This window comes from Hirundo rustica, chromosome 14, assembly GCF_015227805.2.
Source record: "Hirundo rustica isolate bHirRus1 chromosome 14, bHirRus1.pri.v3, whole genome shotgun sequence".
NCBI classification, from domain to species: Eukaryota; Metazoa; Chordata; class Aves; order Passeriformes; family Hirundinidae; genus Hirundo; species Hirundo rustica.
Window position 1 is genome coordinate 4,985,515 of NC_053463.1, and position 19,958 is coordinate 5,005,472.

General features: G+C 42.1%; 1 protein-coding gene across 7 annotated transcripts in view; it reads right to left on the minus strand.

The window, feature by feature from the left end:
* Window positions 1-19,958, minus strand: part of SGCD (sarcoglycan delta) — a 497,197-nt gene that overhangs the window by 240,606 nt on the left and 236,633 nt on the right. The gene's annotated exons all lie outside the window — the stretch shown is intronic.

The window sequence follows — 19,958 nt, forward strand, 5'->3', positions numbered from 1 at the left end:
TTGATGTATCAGAGCTGGGTCAAAGTTACATATGAATGACCATACTGCCGTGACTAATCCAAAAACCTACTGGAGTTTGTTCCACACACTGGAAAATATCAAAACAAATGCCGGAAAAAGATGCCATGAGGGAACCGTTTTCCTTTCCCATTCACCGCACATGCATTTTTACGAAGGCAACACATGGTAAATGGATAAGAACAATTTTCCATCATTAAGGAAGCCTTAAACAACCCCTGACTGCTAATACCATCATCTCTTAGGCTCCTACTAAATTGCAGTTATTTGTTCAAAACAAAACGATGAGGCCTGTGATATAACAGAGCAATTTAAGCAATGAAGAATACAACACCTGTAATTCAATTTCATGGCAACTGCTTTCACAACATGTTTCTATAACACAGCTAGGATATAGGAAACTTCTCTTAGTGCAGCAATTCCTTTTTAAGAAAGCCAGGCTCTCAAGAGAGAAGTGGGCTTTAAGTAGACAAATACTATAAACAATAGCAATTTGTATCTCCATGCCAATTCTTTCAGGTCTATCTCCAGTTAGTTGCCACTCTTCTATTTCGGTTTCTATTTCATACTGAGAGGCTGCTGTCAGAAAACGTAACAATAAAAGTCACCCGAGATCTCTAACCTTGAGAAAGTTTTCAGGCAGAGGAACATACAAGACCTTCCCTTCCCATTCATCTTTGCTATAACAGTCACCATATACCAAAAAGAGCTGTAAATCCCAGGCGTATGACCTTCCCAAGGAGTCAAGGAGGGAGCGGGGGGAAAGATGGGGATATCAATAATGACTACTCAATGCAGGAAGTAGACCAAGCACATTGTCCAAAAAGGAGAAACCTAGTATTAACTCAAAACCCCACAGCTGAACTGCATCCAACAGCAAATCTTTCTCATCCTTCACAGCAAATGATGAGGCCACTTGCTATCCTGGTGGAAAATTCTTCAGAGTACAAATTCATGCAGATATCAAAATCAAAGTTTTCAAGGAGTAACGTAGATGTCCTCCTTCATTCAGTATTGAATCATGCCCCCATATTCACTTTATAGACTGAAATGAGAAAGAAATCATACACCAAATTAGGGATTTCTTCTAGGTTTGATGGCTGGAACAAACACCAGAGCAACTGTTTCAGGAAGTCTTGCAATGGCATAGAACAGCCCTGAAGATGAAAACCTTTCCATGTTGCACCCCAGCTTTCTGTTCCTCATAAGCCTCCTGCCCCTGCATAGGGACGAGGATTTGGGCAGAGATCTGGATGGAGGAGCACGTGCCAGGCTGAAATGCCTGCAACAATGAAAGCTGTCCCTGCAGAACAGAACAGGATTCCCCACAAAAGAAAAGGCAAGACACTTGCCATGGAGTAGATCTGGTGGAAAAGATCAAGGAACCCATCTCTAACCTTTGTGAAAGGGAAGTGCAACAGGGACACGATGTGTCTCAGAGACTGCAGGCTGGAAAAACGCTCCTCTACTCAAGAAATATTCCTACTGATGAAATGTGTATCTGGTCATAAATCATTCCTTGTAAATCAGCTCTGCTTGAACCCCAGATCAGCAGGATAAGAAATCCACCTCAAGGTCCATCCTATACTACCCTCTCTATCCTCAAAAGCAGAAAACCAGTATGATCAAAATGGTTTAGAGTAGCTCCTGCCACATTTCCTGTCTGTTCACACTTTTATGTCGTTTTAAACAGAAAAGCTACTGCTTTGAGCATGAACCATTCAATTCTGCAATTCTTCATCAACAATCATTCCGTCGACACTGATATTCCCACCATGAAGGGAAAACAGCTGAAACCACCTGAACTCAAAGTGTATTACTGTTAGGAACCCCACATAAGAATGGCTCTTCAGTTCTCCCTGCTCAACTTCCACATTGCAAGGCATCAAAACAGGCCGATATGCCAAAAATACAAGAAGATCCCAATCTCCCCATCCACTTCAAGGAACCATTAAACAAGATAATGAAAGTTGTTGCACTGACCTCTGTAATTAGGGAACAAAAAATTAAGCACCCCTGTATTTAGATTAGCTACCCGCAAGGTAATAATAATTTCTGGAAGCGTACACATAGAAAATCAAGAATCAACTGAGCTAATTTCATCCCCTCTAACCCTTGATTTGGTTGCTTTTACGTGCTGCATCTGGCTGTGTATCAAAGGTTCAGCAGGGCTGTTCTTTACACTCAACAGGAGACCCATAGCTCTTTTTATCTGAAGACATCCAATCTGGACTCATCAGTGACTTCTTCCCGTACCCCATTAATTAGCTCTGCGTGCTGCCTGCCATTAGAAACACGAAGAAAACTCCAAATGAACATGTGCACCGCTCCTAACAAAATGAGACTGACACCAGAGGCACCTTCCTGCACTGCAGATACAAAATACTTAGCAGGACTAAAACTGGGTCTTTTGGGGAGGAAAATGTGACTTCACAGAGGTAAGACTGCAAGTTCCAACAGCACACCTGGTGTTTAAATAATTCTGGTAATAAAATGTGCATGTTGCTAAGAGTGTAGGGAAAAAAGGAGTGTGATGGTCACTGGGAACTCAGGAAGAAACTCGAGTTCATTCTCTGTTCTACTTCTACTTAAGATGGGGCTCATCACATATTTACCCACTTACAGTGGTCACAGAACCATAGGATGTCCTGGGTTGGAAGGGACCTTAAAGATATTCAGTTCTGACCCATCTGCCATGCATAGGGATACCTTTCCCCAGACCAGGTTTCTCAGAGCTCCATCCAAAGTGATTATTGAGGCTCCTTATGGAGTTGGTGGAGAAAAACCACCCTGTCTGGAGTACATTCCATTACATCCTGGACAGAAGTAGAAGATAAAGGAATTCCACTCCATGGAGGTGCCTTTATTTTCGACATTTACAGTGGAAAAATTAATAATAACAATAATAATAATAATAATAATAAAAAGACGAGGCAGCTTTTGCTGGCTAAAGCTAAGCTAAGTTTAGTTTTACTGCAAGCACCTCAGTGACCATGAGCTGGCCACAGACCCCTCTGCATCCCAAATCTGCAGGTAGAAGGCAGGGATGCCACATCTTCATGATTCACAACAACCATGGTCACCTTGGATTGAAATATGGAAAAGGGACAGCCTTCAGTAGTTTATGGCACAATAAAGATTTAATTTCAAGTAGAGCTTCACATTACTGATGCAGTAACAACAACAACAAAAAACTCTGTAACTCCTGATGTTTTTAGCAACCAATCCTCTCACATAAGCACAGTGATTTAAGGAAAGCCACCATGCAGCCCCATCATTTCTGAGCACTATGACAAAAGCAGAACAAAAAGCCAAAGAAGAACAAGGCATTTCTGATCTTGGTTGAGAAAAAAAGAGCAAAGCCACAGCTTCAGCAACTGCTACAGCATTACACAAAATACAGCATTTAGTGAGTATTTAACCATTTCAGGACTCTCAATCATTCAGCTGGTTGTGTAGCTCATTGTCAGGCCTGATGCTGATTTAAAAATCTCTATCCCAATCCAATTCCCCTCACCACGCTCCTCTGGCATATTTGTCTTTTATAGGGAACCTTGATGCCAACAGTTAACAGAGTTTATCCTTCCAGCAGCATGAAGGACCTGACCTGACTAAGGCAGGAGAAGGGAGTTACCTTCTATTTCTCCACCAGCTCCTTCAGCTGAAAGAGGGTTTTTACTGGGGGGCAAAAAAATCTCGGGCATCCCAAATTCTGAATGTTTTAAATGTACCTCTCAGGGTTTGGTCCTTGTGTTGTCACATTTCCTCTCTTTGCCCAGAGAAGTTGTGGCTGCCCCAGCCCTGGAGGCGTTCAAGGCCAGGATGGAGCTCTGAGTGACCTGGTCTAGTGGGAGGTGTCCCTGCCCATGGCAGGGGGATGGAACTGGATGACTTTTAAGGTCCCTTCCAACCCAAACGGTTCTATGATTTTATGATTCTCTTTAAGGAGAGGTATGAGACAAAACTCCCAGCAAAGCTCTGCCAGCACTGCCAGAAGGAGGTGGGCAGAGAGCAGGACCTCTCACAATTAATTCAGTAGAAGCTGAAAAATATTTACAATTGCAGCCTTTGCTGAAGAAAGCATAGGAGAATTTTTCTCCACTGAAAACATGAAGGGATAGCTCAGGCTCCTGCTACACAAGCACAGATTTCAAATTATGGGCTTATACAGATACTTTTATTCACTTAAAGCAACCCAAATTTTATAAAGTACCAAAGAGATTACTTGTCACACCAACTCCGATCTTAATGCTGCACCTGTCCTTCACTTAGATTAAAAGGGGGGGGCTGAGGAGGAGGCGGCATCTATGTTTTTTGGGCTTGAGGGTAAGATAAAGGTGGAAGATTGGTAATAGAAAGGCAGAGATTGCTGTAGTACACATTTCACAGCATCTGCCTCAACTGGCCTTTCTTTATAAAGTCAACACTTCTCTAGCTACAACACATAAAATAGACAAAACAGAGTAGGAAAGGTTGAGCACATGAATTTTACAGATGGAGAACCAAAGGTGAGGAAGTTAAAATACGTGCCAGGGCTCTCCAGTAAGAACATGCTGCAGGTCTGCAGCAAGAGCAGCCAGCCAGGACCCGAGCAGGATCCAGCTCACAGGGGTTATTCTTCTTCAAGGTATTTCCCAATTCTCTTTTCTTACGCATTACAAAAAATATTGAAAATTAACTCTTAGAATTCCCATATTGAAAGAAATTTCCTGCAATGTCTGAGTTTCAATTCAGGCAATTTTCCCTCCCCACTGCAAGCTTCCTCACACAAAGGACTTTATATCTATTGATTGATTGATTGATTATTTTTGCAAACACTTCACTATTATAAACCAACCATGGACAGAAAAATGTTCAGGCAGGGTCTGTATTATCTATTCCAATTCATCAGCTCTATCAGCCTTCTCAACCTCTTATGTTTGATTAAGTCTCAGCTCCCACAAACTGACTAAATCTAGTCAGCCTCCTTAAATTATTATTCCTCACTGGTCCAGTGGTGCTAAATGTTTCTATATGTGACAGTAACATGGTTTTAACCAGAGAGCAGAGCCCATAGAATCATCCTCAGCAAGATGGATGCACCAGCAGCAGGGAGTGGGTGTGAGTCCTGTCCAGCACAGATGGGCCACGGAGGGCCAGAGGAGCCTGGAGCACACGCACCGGTATTTCAACAAATTTTGCTCTGCACACAAAAGCCCCTCCCCGCCCCTAAAAAAAGGCTTAAAGGACAAATGTTAAAAGGAAAGCAGCACATCAGAAATATAGAAATTTGTGTGAAGCTCCCGAACCTGCCATTCAGGGGCTGCTGACCCAAACACGGTGGATGTGTGTCTCAGTTTCAGCTGCTCTACTTGCACGTATACACTTCTAAAAATATATTTTTTTCTTTTTTTAATTATGAACTTTTTTCTTTAAATAGTAAGCAAGATCCTAGCTGTCTTTTTAACACAAAAAAAAATCCCTCCATAATCACCTGCCCGGCAGGGGGAGGAAGCAAACACGCCACTGCCTGAAATGGAGTTTATGGATAAAAGTCCATCAAATCTGATGTCATCTAAGGACCCTGGACCCCAAATTCATTCTTAGAAACCAGATCATTCTTAGGCTGATGAGTTTGCATCCACTTGCACAAATGAAGAACCCCTGCCACTATCTTCCCTACATGCAGCATAGTCTCTTATGAAATGTTCTGATCATTTCAGCAAATTAATGAGAACCAGATAGCTTTTTTTTCTTTTTGAAACATTGCTCTCCAACAAGTACTGGGCCACTCACAGTTTTAAGTAGTACCACAACAAACATTAGAAATACAGAGAAATATTTCAGCACTTTGTCAAGCTGGGATGATAAATGTAAGAGAAATCTCCTGAAAAGGAAAAGTCTTCCACTGGCCAAATTAAGGATGACTTTGGAGCAAAGCAAACTCCTGATAAAAAGTGTTCTTTTGCAAACACCATTTTTCTGGATTGACCTCTTGTAACAGATATATAAACAAGCATATGCACAAAGAAGTTTTTTTCTCCAGGGCTTTGTGCTCCTCAGCAATTGGGGAATCTTTGAGGGGAAAAAAAAATTATTAGCAGGTCACAGGAGATTGCTCTTTGTGTTGCTCAGCTGAGCATTCTGTCTTCCAAAGGTAAACAGCCTTTTCAGCCACAGCAGTAACACGATGCAGGCAATCACCAGTCATGTTGAATTGCCATCAAACCACTGACGTTTAGTAAATTAAAGTCCCCAAGCCATCAGCTGTGCTCAGGGCCCATTTCAACCTGAGGATGTTCCATTACATTTTTTTTTCAAAGGAACTTCTTTTTTTTTGAACCTGGGAAGTTGCAAGTGATTGCATTCAGCAAGCAAATAATAGAAAATTCATACACGCTGGAGAATAGGAATAAGGAGCCTAGAAAACATCAAGTGAGGACAAGGATCTGGTGATGATAATAGGAGGAAAAAAAACTTGATATAGATGTACAAGGGCAAACTGCTGCACTTGGAACCACTGGAATCCAGAAAAGGAGCAGACTGACTGTGAAAACAGTTTAAATTGCTGACTGTGTATCAGTCTAGGGGCTACAGCAGCAACAGAAGTTTGGGGGTTTTTGCTTTAAAATACCCGTATCCACTGTAAAAGCCTGACTGCCCATATAAGCCTCTTACACCTACAGGCTCCTCAGCCTGACATGCTCAAGATATGGAGTCCTCAAGGTTTAAGGATGCCGAAGTATTCCCCGCCCATGAATCTGAAAATTACTTGAAGTTACTTGCTCACCCTGTTTTGGTGATCCTGTGAAACACGGAGACTTTTCAGGTCAGCAGCAATCAAACCTCAGCTAAGGGCTCACAGCCACACTCTCCACAGGTGCACATCAAAACGCTAATTGTTATTAGAACTAATATAATTAAGTATGTAAGTATATATAAATAATTAAGTAGCTCGTTCAAATTCTAATTCAATTCTAAGGAGCACCTTCATAACACATTTTCTCACAAAACTGAGTTTTCACGTCCACTTTGGCACACCCAACAGACACCAACAGAAGCGACATAAGCTATCAGCAGGTTGGTGGAACTATGAACCAACAGACTTCACTGTGAGGTCACAAATTTTGGTGGAACCAAGCAGAAGTCAACCGCACCCTCAGCAACATCCCCTGCCGTCACAGGCACTTGTGCTGGTGTCTCACAACTGGGGAGGGTAAAGCCCTAGGCTTGGATTTCTTGTTAGAGCTGTCCTCCTTTGTCTATTAGCCTGCAATTTGTTTATTCTCCTTCTTCCAAACCAAAACTCATCGGGGCTGTCAGGACAGACAACCCGATCTGAACAGGTTGCCTGAACGCCCTCAATGCTGGGGCAGGCCCAGCGGCTCCCCGAGGCTGGCAGCTGGCACCTGCGGCACTTTGGGACACTGATGGAAGAGGACAGCTGGCTGGGCTGGCACGGGGTGCCAGGTTTGATTGATGGAGTGATGCCAGTGTCACAGGCTCGTGGGCTGTCATTAACAGGCTGCGCTTCCTCCGGGCAGGAGGCAAAGCATCGGAGCCCGGGGTCGCTCCAAGAGCAGGGGTCTGTCCGCGTGCTACCCCACTTCCCAAAGCATCATTAAACCTCTTCTTTTTACACATAAACACGTATATTTTTGTGGATGAGGGGTACAGGGCATCGCAGCGCACAGCTGCTGAACAGCCACTCCCTTTTTCACTCCCTGAAAAAAAAAAAATTCAGCCTTTTTTACGGATAAACGAGTCGTGAAACGTTTTGTTCAGGCTATTTAATTCATCAACTAGCTGGACAGCAAATATGCTAGGATGTTAATTTAACAGAATTATTCCCCTCTCAATAAGGTAAATGTTAGATGAAGATCATTAGGCAGGCTGGCAGCCCTGTCATCCTCCTCCTGCCAAACCCACAACACGAAGGAGCTGCTAAAGAGGCTCTGGCAGTGTGAAGCTTTATAATCTTGCCTGAGTGGACCCTCCTGCTGCCATGTTGCCTATATTTTTGGAGCTGGTTTAGCTTTGTTCCTTTACCCTACAGTTTAATTTTTCTTTCAGAATACCAAAGCTATGATTTCAGAAGTCAAACATCCACATGAAAATCCATCAATACATTCATAGGAAAAACAAATCCTTCTGCCTAAATGCTGCTCTGTGTGTCACATCACAGCCAGGAACCCTATTCCTGATGTGCTATCGAGTTTATTTGACCATCAAATAAAATAACATTCACAAATTGGGTTAGTGTTTTTCCCCACGGGAAGTGCCATTTCTTTTAAGTAGATCTTGACCTTACAAATGAACTCCATCCTGCCTCAGATGGTTTAAAAATGGGCCAGAGTTTCTGGCAGTTGCGTGATTAAGGGCTGCATTTCCCTTTGGTGGGGGAAAAAAAATAACTCTATTATTGGTTCAGATCTTTAAGCTAAAAAATCTTTATGATAAAAATATTTCATTTTTTTTCCCCATTCCCAACCTCCCAACTCACCACAACGCCTTAAGGAAAACAAAAGTCTAAACAGAGGAGAACAAACACCGCAAATAGTAACAAGGAACTGTAAAGGAATTCTTGCACAAAGCCCTCCTAAAATGATTTGGCCTGCTCCTGACTACAGAAAAATTCAAAGTTGTAATAAGAGAACCGCCTGAATTTTGATATTTTTCCCCCCAGAAACTATAAAAAAATCAGAACTGCTAATGATTCTATGATACCATAACTGCACTATTTTTTCTCGTTCTAGTAGCAGATGGTAGATATTGAAAAGCACCCCAGACTTCCAGGTTGGAAACACTGTAATTCGAGTGAATTGGATCACATTTCTCATGTCTTAGTCTTTTATTTCTATATGTTTTCCTTCCTCTTAACTTTTTAATTCTGATAAATTCTTACAGCAGGGTCTTTATTTTCCTGGGCATTCGCGCAGCCCCAGCCCAGCCCAGCCTCCAGCACCAACACACACCCAGTTAAGTGTGTGAGAAGGGGGTGAAAGGATACAGGATAAGCTCCATTTATTGCCTCTTCCTGACATTTTTACCCATTCAAATCTGTGGGTTCTCAAGTCGCACTCACCACGGTCAGATTCATTTCCAAATGCACATAAAGCAACCCAGGAACACCTGGGTTGTTATTCACCGGTGTTCTTTCCCAACATTAGGAATTCCTCTATCTAATGTGGCAGAGCCAAAGCCAATACATCTCCCTTGTGTTTACTTATCTTCATGAAAAAGCTACTGAAGCATCTCAAAACTCTGCCCGCTTTGGGTTCTGAACAGACTGACACGTCTCTCCCCCGTTTCCATTCCATTTTTCTTCAGTTGGGGCTGCATTACGTGGTTATTGTCTCACATCTCAGCCCACGACTGTTCCGAGCCTGCCTCTTCCATGTGGATAGCGCTTTTGTAAAAGAGATAATAAAATTCATTCAGCAGCTCTTAAGAGTCTCCTCACATAGGAAGGCATGTGGGGAAAACAGCCTTTCAAAGCTTTGAAGCTCTATACCAAAACATCTGTTCGGGCTTCAAGGAGTTTGCAGCCCAGCTCCCAGAGCTCAGAGCTGGAGGCTGAAGAATCCTTCCGAGCTCTGGTACAGCTTTTTTCAAACATCTCCCCACGATCAAACATAGAGGCTTGAGCTTAAATTCAAACTGTAATACCTCTTCCCCTCTCCACATTTTCAGAGCTCTTTATTGAATTCTTCAGGCAGTTTTTCTTGTAAAATCTATTACGATGTCTCAGCAAGAAAGTTTTGAGTTTTTTGGGTATCTTCAGTTGGAAAGACAAGGGCCAACTTGCACGTTAGACAAAAAATCACACAGCAGCATTTAAATGGACCTACTAACCAACACAGTCATCCTAGTATTTACCAGCTGTTGGAAAGATGAAAATTCACAAGACATACAAGAACACACAATACCTACAAAACCACCTTAAGAACAGCTGGAGCTGATTAGTTCAAAGGTTCACTGAACTTCAATCAATTGACCTAAATCATTGAACTGGCACAGCAACTGTTAGACCTGGGAAAAACAGAACAAGATACAAACACCACGCTCTTCCAAAATATTCCCAACCTGTGGCCCCAGAGCTCCCTGGGCCAGCAGAGGTTGTCCCTCTTCGCACGCCAGTGTCTTTCTCACAGCCACATCTTTAACCTGCAGAAGCTTTCAGCTAACAGATTATTCTGCACAGAGATTTCCAGAAGCAGGTTCTGTGTGAGGAATAATCTCACTCTGTATTTCTGATCTAAGTCAAAATTTTTATGTGATGCTTTCTGATTCTTCGATTATGAAAGAGAATGAACAGTATCCCCCATTAGCTTATTCCATAGCATGATCAGCAAACCTTCACCATCATCCCCTCCTCTGTCACTTCTCTTCCAGCTCTTTTTCCATGTACTAAATTGTTCCGTCATTCCATCCTTTTGTTTAAATTTAAAGCTATTTGTTCAGCCATTTCATTATTTTCTTTAAATTTAAAGCTATTATCACCTGCCTGGCAAAGAATGGTTTGAAATTTGACTTCTCATTGACCAGAAATATGCAGCTACAGCATATCTACAGGACAGCTTCCTTCTTTAAAGAGATAAAATCTTGAGCAGAGGTAGTAAAGAGAAAGTCCGGTTTCTTTTGGACCACACCAAAATACCAAAAACCTTTTTTCATGAGGAATGTCTCTGCCACAAGGTCTACAATGACACCTCCCACCACCATATCCAGCATTCTTTTCTACAATTCCCCAGCAAAATTACTTGTGCTACCTGAGAAGTACTTTCCCAATTTTCCCCTCTTTGGACTTTTTCCTTAAAGAACCTCTAGGATGAAAATCTCCCCATACTGCTAAGCTTGGAAGTTATCAGCAGCCATAGCTTCAATGAAACAAACAAACAAACAAAACCCTAATGACAATCTTTACAAAGACCACAAGACAGAAGGTTTAAAGGACTCTCAATTTAGCTGTCCTTTAAAGTTTCCTCTGCCTTTTTCTCTTTAGAGTATTAGCAATCACTGAGAAGAATTTCTCAAGTGGGCAATTTGACTTTTATCTCTGGAGTGGGTGGAAAGGACTAAGAGGATGATTGTTGTCCTGACCAAAGGAAAGCTGGGAAGAGCTGAACTTCTTCTCATGGATATACCAGATAAGCAAACACTCAGGGGGAAAAAGCCTATTTACACTGAAGGACACAGAACAAGGGGGTGCAAACCAGCTGTGAATAAATACCTGCTGGACATCACACCGTGAGGTTCTATTCCAGTTTACCAGGGGAAGTACCAGGGGCAAAAAGTGTTCATACTCCTAAAATGCAGTGCGATCAGTTAATGAAAGGGCTCGTGTGATGTGATAGCTCATGATGGCAGGAAAATGGACCTAATGACCCAGGAGGTCTCTTCCCAGACATATATTGTCCTGGTGAGGGGTCAGCCTCAATGAGTAGAAAGAACAGGTAATAGCAGACCCTGTGTGAAATTCTGGTGAATTTCATGAGTCTTGCCCAGAACTGAAGAAAAGGTGCATTTTCAGTCCAGGTACACAAGTGAGGCTACTACAGTATTATATAAAACCTCGCAAGACACTCTTTTTTACAACATTTGAAAATGATCGATTCAGCGCAGCTAGAAAGCACACAAATCCTAAAAGAAAAAAAAAAAATTAAAATTTAAAAAAAAGCTAATGACTTCAGTGACAGGAAATATTGATTCCTACAATATTTGGTTCATTCACCTGCTTGTCAAAGGGTTTGGAATCTTGCACCATCAGCAACAAAATAGCTTGCACTGGATATCAGAGATTCTGAAGACCAGAACAAACCATTAGCTCATTTAATTTGATCAGTCACACACGGCAGCCTCCCACAGCACCCCCCGCCCCCGTATTAAAGCTCATACGTTCAGTCCAACCAAAAGTCTCTTGACCAGAAAGTCATTCTGTCATGATCTGAGTACATCAAAAGCAAGAAAATGTACAATCAACACGCAGTTTGGCTTTCTCTATCCAGAAGTGTCCCAACTTCTAATCTTCCTGACCCTAATTTGAAGCTGTTGGTTATTCATGTGCCTTCCTCCACCAAATTAAAGGATTGCTATCTGTCCCAGTGATATGCAAAATGGAGCAAAGCCCAGTTCTTCAATTCTTTCTGACAAAGAGAGGTAACTTTTCCCTGTCCAACTGGAGCAGCTTCCAAGACTAGTGGAAAATCACACTTCTAATTCAGCTACACCAATCTATACCAATAAGAAATATGACCCACATAGTCTCAGCAGCAGTTTTCAATAAGGTGCTAAAGGGTAATGATTTCCAAGAATATTTATTAACAAAATGCAAATTATAACAAAGCTGATGTCTAGCACTTACCTCACATTCCTTTTTCTCACCTATCCAGGCTATGTTCACAGTAATGAAACAAATGCTCATTCTCATATTTATGCTCTGTTCAAAATTTCTGTGCTTCTCCACAACTCTACTCAGCTGTATCTGAATGATGGCAACCAGATGAAGATAACATGATTTTAAAAATAAATCAGAACAGTGCAGAAATGTTCTTTTGGGCTTGTTTTTTTTTTTAAGCCTACAAAATGAGTCCCTTACCTTCGCTTCATCTCCAGTCACCACAGTTAATAAACTGTGCTCTCTCATAAGAAAAGTGATTTCTCTCAGCAGAGAAATCAGACTATTTCTGCTTTATAGAGCAAACATTTACACAATCCTCATGGCTCCTAGGATTCCTCACATCACAAGTTTCCTATTTAGAAACCTCCTCCCACATACGCACCCCACCAGGCTGTGTCAGTGGAAGGGCTTAAAATACAGATTGCCTCCTTCTTTACACAGTCCTGCCCGAACCCTTGCACTCTACTTAGAGACAAAAGAAATCAGGATTGCTATTCAAATCACACGGCATGCAACACACTGGAGAAAAACTAGGAGTTTTAGCCTTTAAGAGGTGATACGGATTTCCCGTAAAGGTGTGAGGTTTAACTGTGGATGCATCCCACAAGGAAAAGGGGAGCACAGATAAATCTCTGTTTGGGTGCTTTAGCGAAAATTACAGCTATAACACAACCTGGAAATCAAACAGCAGTCTGAGGAAAGCCAGCCTCACCACAGACAGGACACCAGAAATATCAGGACAATTCAACACAGGCTCTCCCCAAGTCCCTCCTGGTCAGTGAGGTCTGTTTACACTGCTGTAAGAATACCTAACCCTCAGCAAACAGCAGAAGCCAGGATTTGCAACAACAATTAAAACATCACTAACTACAAAGTCATTACCTCCTAGTAACTGTAGGCTTTTTGAGCTGTACAGCAGCAGCGTCCCAGGGCAGATGTCTGATCAATCCTCCTCTCTCTGCCTGTGCGACGAGAACATTAAACGTGAGACCGCTGCAAACATCAGTGCATTAAAACTGCCCGATGCAACTGCAACGAACAATTGCAAAGAGCCTTTGTCAAGCCGTGTGGAGCACTTTCTAATACTCTAACTGTGTCAGAGGAGTTGACCTGCTTGCATTCCAGCAGGAGTTTCGAGCTGACTTCAAGTCGCACGCGGGAGTTAAGAGAACGAAGAGCCGCGCTGGAGTTGTTTTATAAAAGCAGCCAACAGCGAGGTCTGCTTTTGTTAATATAATCATTATATGAAAAAGATGTCAAATGCTAGCTTTTATGCCAGCCGAAACTTCGTCTTGGGAAAAATGCGCTTTGAAAGTTGCAATCACTCCAGCTGCCTTCAAACCAAGCGTTTTAGACCAAAAGAATAATTTTAGTTTCTTTTTATTTTCCCCTTCACACAAAGCCCAATTATTTCCTTGCTGTAATACGATGGTTCCACCTCCCCGTTTGCTGGAGGATGTCCACCCCACCCAGTACCCACAGTTCTCACCACACACCCAACCAGAACTTCAACTTCCATCCAAACCCATTCTTGAAATACCCTCCCAGACTCCCAGCAGGAATTTTCCCACCCAATATCCAGTTCCCACCAGCTTCTGAAATCCTCTCACTCTACAGCCTCAATCCCTCCTCCTGCTCCCAGTAAGGTTCCTGACTCACAAATTACTCCCCTGGACCAATCTTACATAGAAAGTGCTTAAGTCCAAACTCACCCAAAGCATTTTGATAATAGAAAAGCATCAAGGTGTGGATTATTTTATACCTAAGTAAAATGCACAGGGAGATACAGCCAGACGACCCCAAGCATAACTTATCTTTAAGCCAGTGTGACAATCAGAAGAAACCACAATCAAAATCCCCCCGGCTCCTCCATTAATATGAGACTTTGCCTACAGCAGCTGTGGAAAATTGCAGCAAGGTTTGTATGGTATTTCATATCAGCTGTGGGAGTGATGCTGAAGGTCACAGCAAAAGCACTGCATCTGCCTCAGATTTTACTCATAGCAGCCGAGGAAGAAGTTTGTCCAGAAAACTTTAAAGAAAGCTACAAGGGATGGAAGAGATTTCCAGAGGAGACTTTAAGCAAGGTGAGGTGTATATGGCAATAAACCCACAGCTCAAAAATCACTCACAAGGCATAAGCACTCAGCTTCTCTCTCCTCCCCGTTAAATCACACTTCCCTCCCACAGATGAGAGCTGTCGGGAGCTCTGCGCCAGCCAGAGGAACAGACTGGGATGAGTGGGGAGAGATTAATTGAAAACTGAGAAAGAGGAGGATGCTCAAGATAGCAAGCAGCAGCTTTGCAGGGCAAACAGGGAAGAGAAACTGTGCTCAAAAAGCAGATTTAGAGAACTGCGTGGTGAATGTCTAGAGTCACTGGGGCTTGGGACTGCAAACAGATTTCCGAATGGCGAAAGCAAAGAGACACTCTTGTTTTACCCACACAAGCCTTCTTTCTAGGGTAATGAATCCTCTTCCCCATAGCCTCTGGCTTCCACAACCCTGAAAAACTAGAATTTTCTCTGAGCTTCATTTCTCATCCATAAATCAGAGTAATGATGTCATGTCTAGCTCCTGGGGTCTTCCTGCAAGCAGTACTTTAACTATTGTGAAAACCATGCAAATATCACTCATGTCACTACAAAGGATACCAAGACAGCCACAAGAGACAGTTCTGGTCTTAGCATCTTCAGAAGTTAAGTCATTTGACACTAAGAAAGAAACACCTCTTTCTTTTTCTTCTTCAAACTAAGAAAGTCACGCAACTTCAAATCTGTGCCAAGAGAACAGTTCTCATAGCTTAGGAGAAAAGTATGTAAATAAGTAAAAAAATTCACTGGTACCAGCCCAGACAGAACCAGACCTGCCACTGCTTTCTCTGTCCTGAGAGGTGGCACTCAGAGGGACTCCTCATGGATACCACAGATCTAAGAAAAATGAACATGCAACGCCCATTGCCTCTCTTGACTGCTTTAAAGCAGTTCCTCCAGTTTAACCCAGAAGGGTCCTCACACTCCATTTAAAACAACTCATACGTGTCTTTACAGTAGATAATTCTTCTCTTTTAAAGGGGGAAGTAAATTAAACTCTGAACCCTAATCACATTAATAGCCCCGCCTGACACTCTAAATCACCGATGCAGCATTTTGTTCCTGCCCATAAATTACTGACGCCATGCCCTCCTGCAGAAGATTCCTTCTCCCTAAAAGCATATTAATATGTTTGCACCCAGTCTCCTTTTTAAATAGACTGGCTCACACTGTCAGCTTTCCTAGTGCTCTAGGCACCAATTTCAAATTTCATAATCAATGATATCATTTTCCCTCGCTGCAGTAATTTGATTACTGCTCTTGGGTGTGACAGGCATTTGTGACCATTTCTTCCTGTCTTCATCTGAAATGCCTAATCTTCTTTCCCTCCCTCCTCCCTGCAAAACCTGTGCAAAATTGATAAAATAACATCAATAAATCAAGGCTCTTGCATTTTCCCCGAAGTGACTGTATTCCAGATTTCTTCTCTGAAACATAAACAAGGACATAGTTCATCTAGTTCAACAGCATGACCAAAAGGGGTATAAAATGATGATGATGTTTTGTGGCAGTTATTGCCAGTTTAGTTAATATGACTGACTGCTTTTCCTGTGCAAGCTGTCTCTTCTAGATTACCCTATCTTTGAAATAATCACCACTACCACCTAACATTTAGTAATAATTTACTCCACAGCAATTGGTATGACAGAGCCTGCATCAGCTGAAACAAAATTGCAACATTCTAGGAGAAAAAAAATTAATTCACATTTGTTTCTGACAAGTTCAGAATCCCTGTTGACCAACCTGTACACTGCACTGTTGAAGTACAGTACATTTAGAACTTTTCATATACAGCATCAAAGGAATAGAGTTCAAACTAAAGTTGCCACTTTCTTCCCACGAATTTCAGAAGTTTTAATGACAGTGAGAACAGGAGGAAAGAATCAGTGTATTAATCAATTTCCAAAACAAGCTGCAGAAAGATGCCTGCCCATCCCTGAATTCGGCTGATTTCATCAATCACTCCATTCTTAAGGACACTTAAAACCACTTCCATTTCCACAAACATCTGGAGAGACTGAAAGTGGAATGCAGCTGATAGCACCTACTGCGTTTTCTTTCAGGGAAAGTGGGGTTTTTCCAGGTTAAGTAACAGATTTCTCTCTATCCCCCGTTAATACAAAGCCTTCCAGAGGCAGGCTGGGGATCACACACACATTCTCTTAGTCAGAGCTGAGTAAAACAGAACTTCTTTGATTTTCTTTCCTCTCACACAAAATGTTTGGGTGAGATAAAGTACTGCATGTTTGATATACAGATTTAGACCATGGAAGCTTAGTACAGGTGACCTAATTCCAAAGGCAGATTTCCATGAAACAGATAATTCAGTTTTTTTTCCTTCTATCTGCTTTTTAAAAGTATCTGATTCAAGATATTTAAAAGCAACTTGTGACCTCAGATTCCATAAAGTATTCTGTTCTCCCTTGAGGTATCTCAGAGCAATCCAATTTTTTTTTATGTTGGGCAACCACACTGACATAAGAATTTCCATTAAACTTTCATCTGCAAACATGATGCAATGGTGCTAATTTACAGCTGCACAAGAGAAAGTCCATGGCTGAGTTAAAAGTAAATGGACCACACAAGCAAAAGAATTTTCAACTTTCAGATGCTGAATTAGAGCAAAAACAGTTGTTCAAACTGTCATATTTAATCATTATTAGTTATTTATCCTACGGGAGAAAAATATGTCATGAGTTTTTTAGGCTGATGGAACCATTAGCATGAGGAACCCTCTGTAAGTCAGATGCAGTTTTTTTCACTCAGAAGAGTTGTTAATCATTTCCAGGAGTTAAAGCCCAAATGCTCGTGCAGGAATTTTGAAAAGGCTGAAGCAGCAGAACACAACTGAACCAAAACTTTGAAAAGAGCAATGCACATTCCTGGAATGAATAATTCTTTCTTGTCTGTTCTGTTAATTCCTTCTTCTTGACATTTGTATTTCTATCATAAATTAGCTGCAATTTTCCTTTCCCACAAGATGAAACCTGCTCTAGTAGACAAGTTCATATTCACTGTGAATTACTGACTTTTTTTCTTGCAGACTATTTTCACAGAAATTCCATTTAAGCAAGGAAGAAGCAAATTCTTTTACAATGCCACAGCAGCAATTTTTTTTTGCTCTTCTAGGTTCTATTTACTGAGCTAACAAAGACACTCATCAATAAAACACAAAAAGCGATTTCAAATTTAAAACTATCATTCTGACTTCAAGCTACATGTATGAAGCTTACATGTTGTTTTACTCCCAGATGGAGCTGAAAAGAAATAGCAGATCTGACCTACAAAGCTGCTCAGAGGAACTACAGCAGAAAAGTGGCATCATATTTTGCTGCTCTTCAAAACCATCTTTTTGTTCAGAGGCCCTTTCAGACTGAAAAGACATTACCATTTTTCCTAAGGCAAACATGTGAGGAATTAAAAAATAAAATAAGAAAATAATATCTCAACAGTGGTTGGAGAGATACTATTGCAAAAATCTATATCCACACATCCCTGCTTGCCAGCGTCACAGTTTGTGGAACAGAGGACAATTCAGTATTTCAAAGGAAGCCAATAACCATCATGAGAGCTCCCATGGGTGACGTTACTTAATCTGCAGCTTCATCTTCCAGAGGAAAAAGGAGCCTACGAGGAAAAACTATTTCCATAAACAAGGGTCTTAAAAGCCAAAGAGAAAAAAGGTTTGGGGTAAATTTCAAAATGCAGGCACTTCTGTCTAACAATCCTGGTCATGGCCTTCCTCACCTCAAAGCTGGGGAATAATTTAAAGCAAATGAAAGCTCAAGACTTTGGGAAATGCAGATCTTGGGGAGCACTACATCAAAAGGGGCCAGTAGCAAGAAGGAATGTCTTTATTTCTGCGTCAGACTGCCTGTGGCTCTACCAAGGCAGAAGCAGTAACGCTTTACACCTTCCAGAGCACGTGCCCCACAACACGCCTCACCTGAGCGACTCCATCCCTGCCAGAACAAATGTTAAAGCACTTTGTTACTCCTCATCCTCCTCTTTGATCATTACAAAGCTTTGAACAGCAACAGACTGCTGAGGAGAGAGCTACCAGCATTGACAGGGAGAGAGGATCTGCTACAGCTGATATGCAGCACACAGGGACAGCGTGCAAGGGATCTCCCAAGGAGGAAAAGCAGAAGGAATTGCAGGCACTTCATCCTACAAGGATCAACAAATCCCACAGACAGACTGCAACTGCATGAAATTGTTCTGCAAAAAGGTAATATGAGAGGAACAGAAGTTTCCTGCAATTTCATAGTTCTCATTGAAATGCAACCTACATTTTTAGGAGACTGAGGAAAAAGGGCATTATTTATGTTTGTTTAGAGGACATAGGGAAAACAAGAAGGGAAGGGAGGAAGATTCTCTTCTGCCAATTTTGAGACCGGGTAAGTGACTCAGCTAAATAAACAACGTTTTCAGAAGTACACTTATAATAATATTTTAAAACTATAAGCAAAATCTGCATTCCATTGGCAAAGCTGTAAAACTTGCCTGGAGACTACACACGGTGCTCTAATCACACTGGCTCCTCAGAGCTGACCCATGAAAGCCAGAGCAATTACTGACAAATGCGCTAAAAATTTCTGACTCGCTTTTTGGGGGAACAAGCCACGGATTTGTATTTGGAAGCTATTCCAAAACTGTTAAGAGTCATGTAGAATAAGCAGCCTTTTGCTCAGCTGCCAGCATGCCAGCCCAAAAGCTTGACGAGGTGACTTCAGACAGAAACAAAAAGCCTCTGTGTTGGTACCTACTACAGCTTGCACTAAATTCCCCTCTCTGACACAGAGGATCTCAGTGCCAGGGAACGACAACGAATTCACAGGCCAAAGGCTCACATCTGCTGCTTGGCTTTGAAACCCTTCCTCGCTTTTACAGACTTAAATTGCAAAGGATGCCAGAGCCCAGTGCCACTTGGAGGACTCCACTGACCACTCTGTGCCCGCACAGACCAGCCCAGAGACCTTCACTGCTCAACAGCTTCAGGTTTTGAAGGGCTGCTTCCCACACATAGTTACGTTGCCAATTCAGGACCTGAGTTTCCAGAAATCTCTTGTTGGTGCACATCTGCTGGGATTAGAAGGTTCAAGGTGCTTCCAAATGTTAATCAGGAAAACAGGAAGACAGGTCATTCCACAATCCACAAACACAGAATCACAGGAACCACAGAGCAATCCGGGTTGGAAGTACCATAAAGATCATCACACCCTAGCACGGCAGGGAAATCTTCTGCTACACCAGGTTTCTCAAAGCCCCATCCAGCCTGGCCTTGAACACTTCCTAGGCTGGGATAACACGCTGCTTTTCTTACTGGAAAGGAGATTTAACACAAAACTATCTCCTGTGTAAGTCTGTCCAGCAGCTGCCGGCAGATCCGCGTTTCAGCCTCGGTCATTGCTTCACCAAAGCAAGCACCAGCCTTTATAACCTCCACAGACTGCTCAGGAGCTCCCT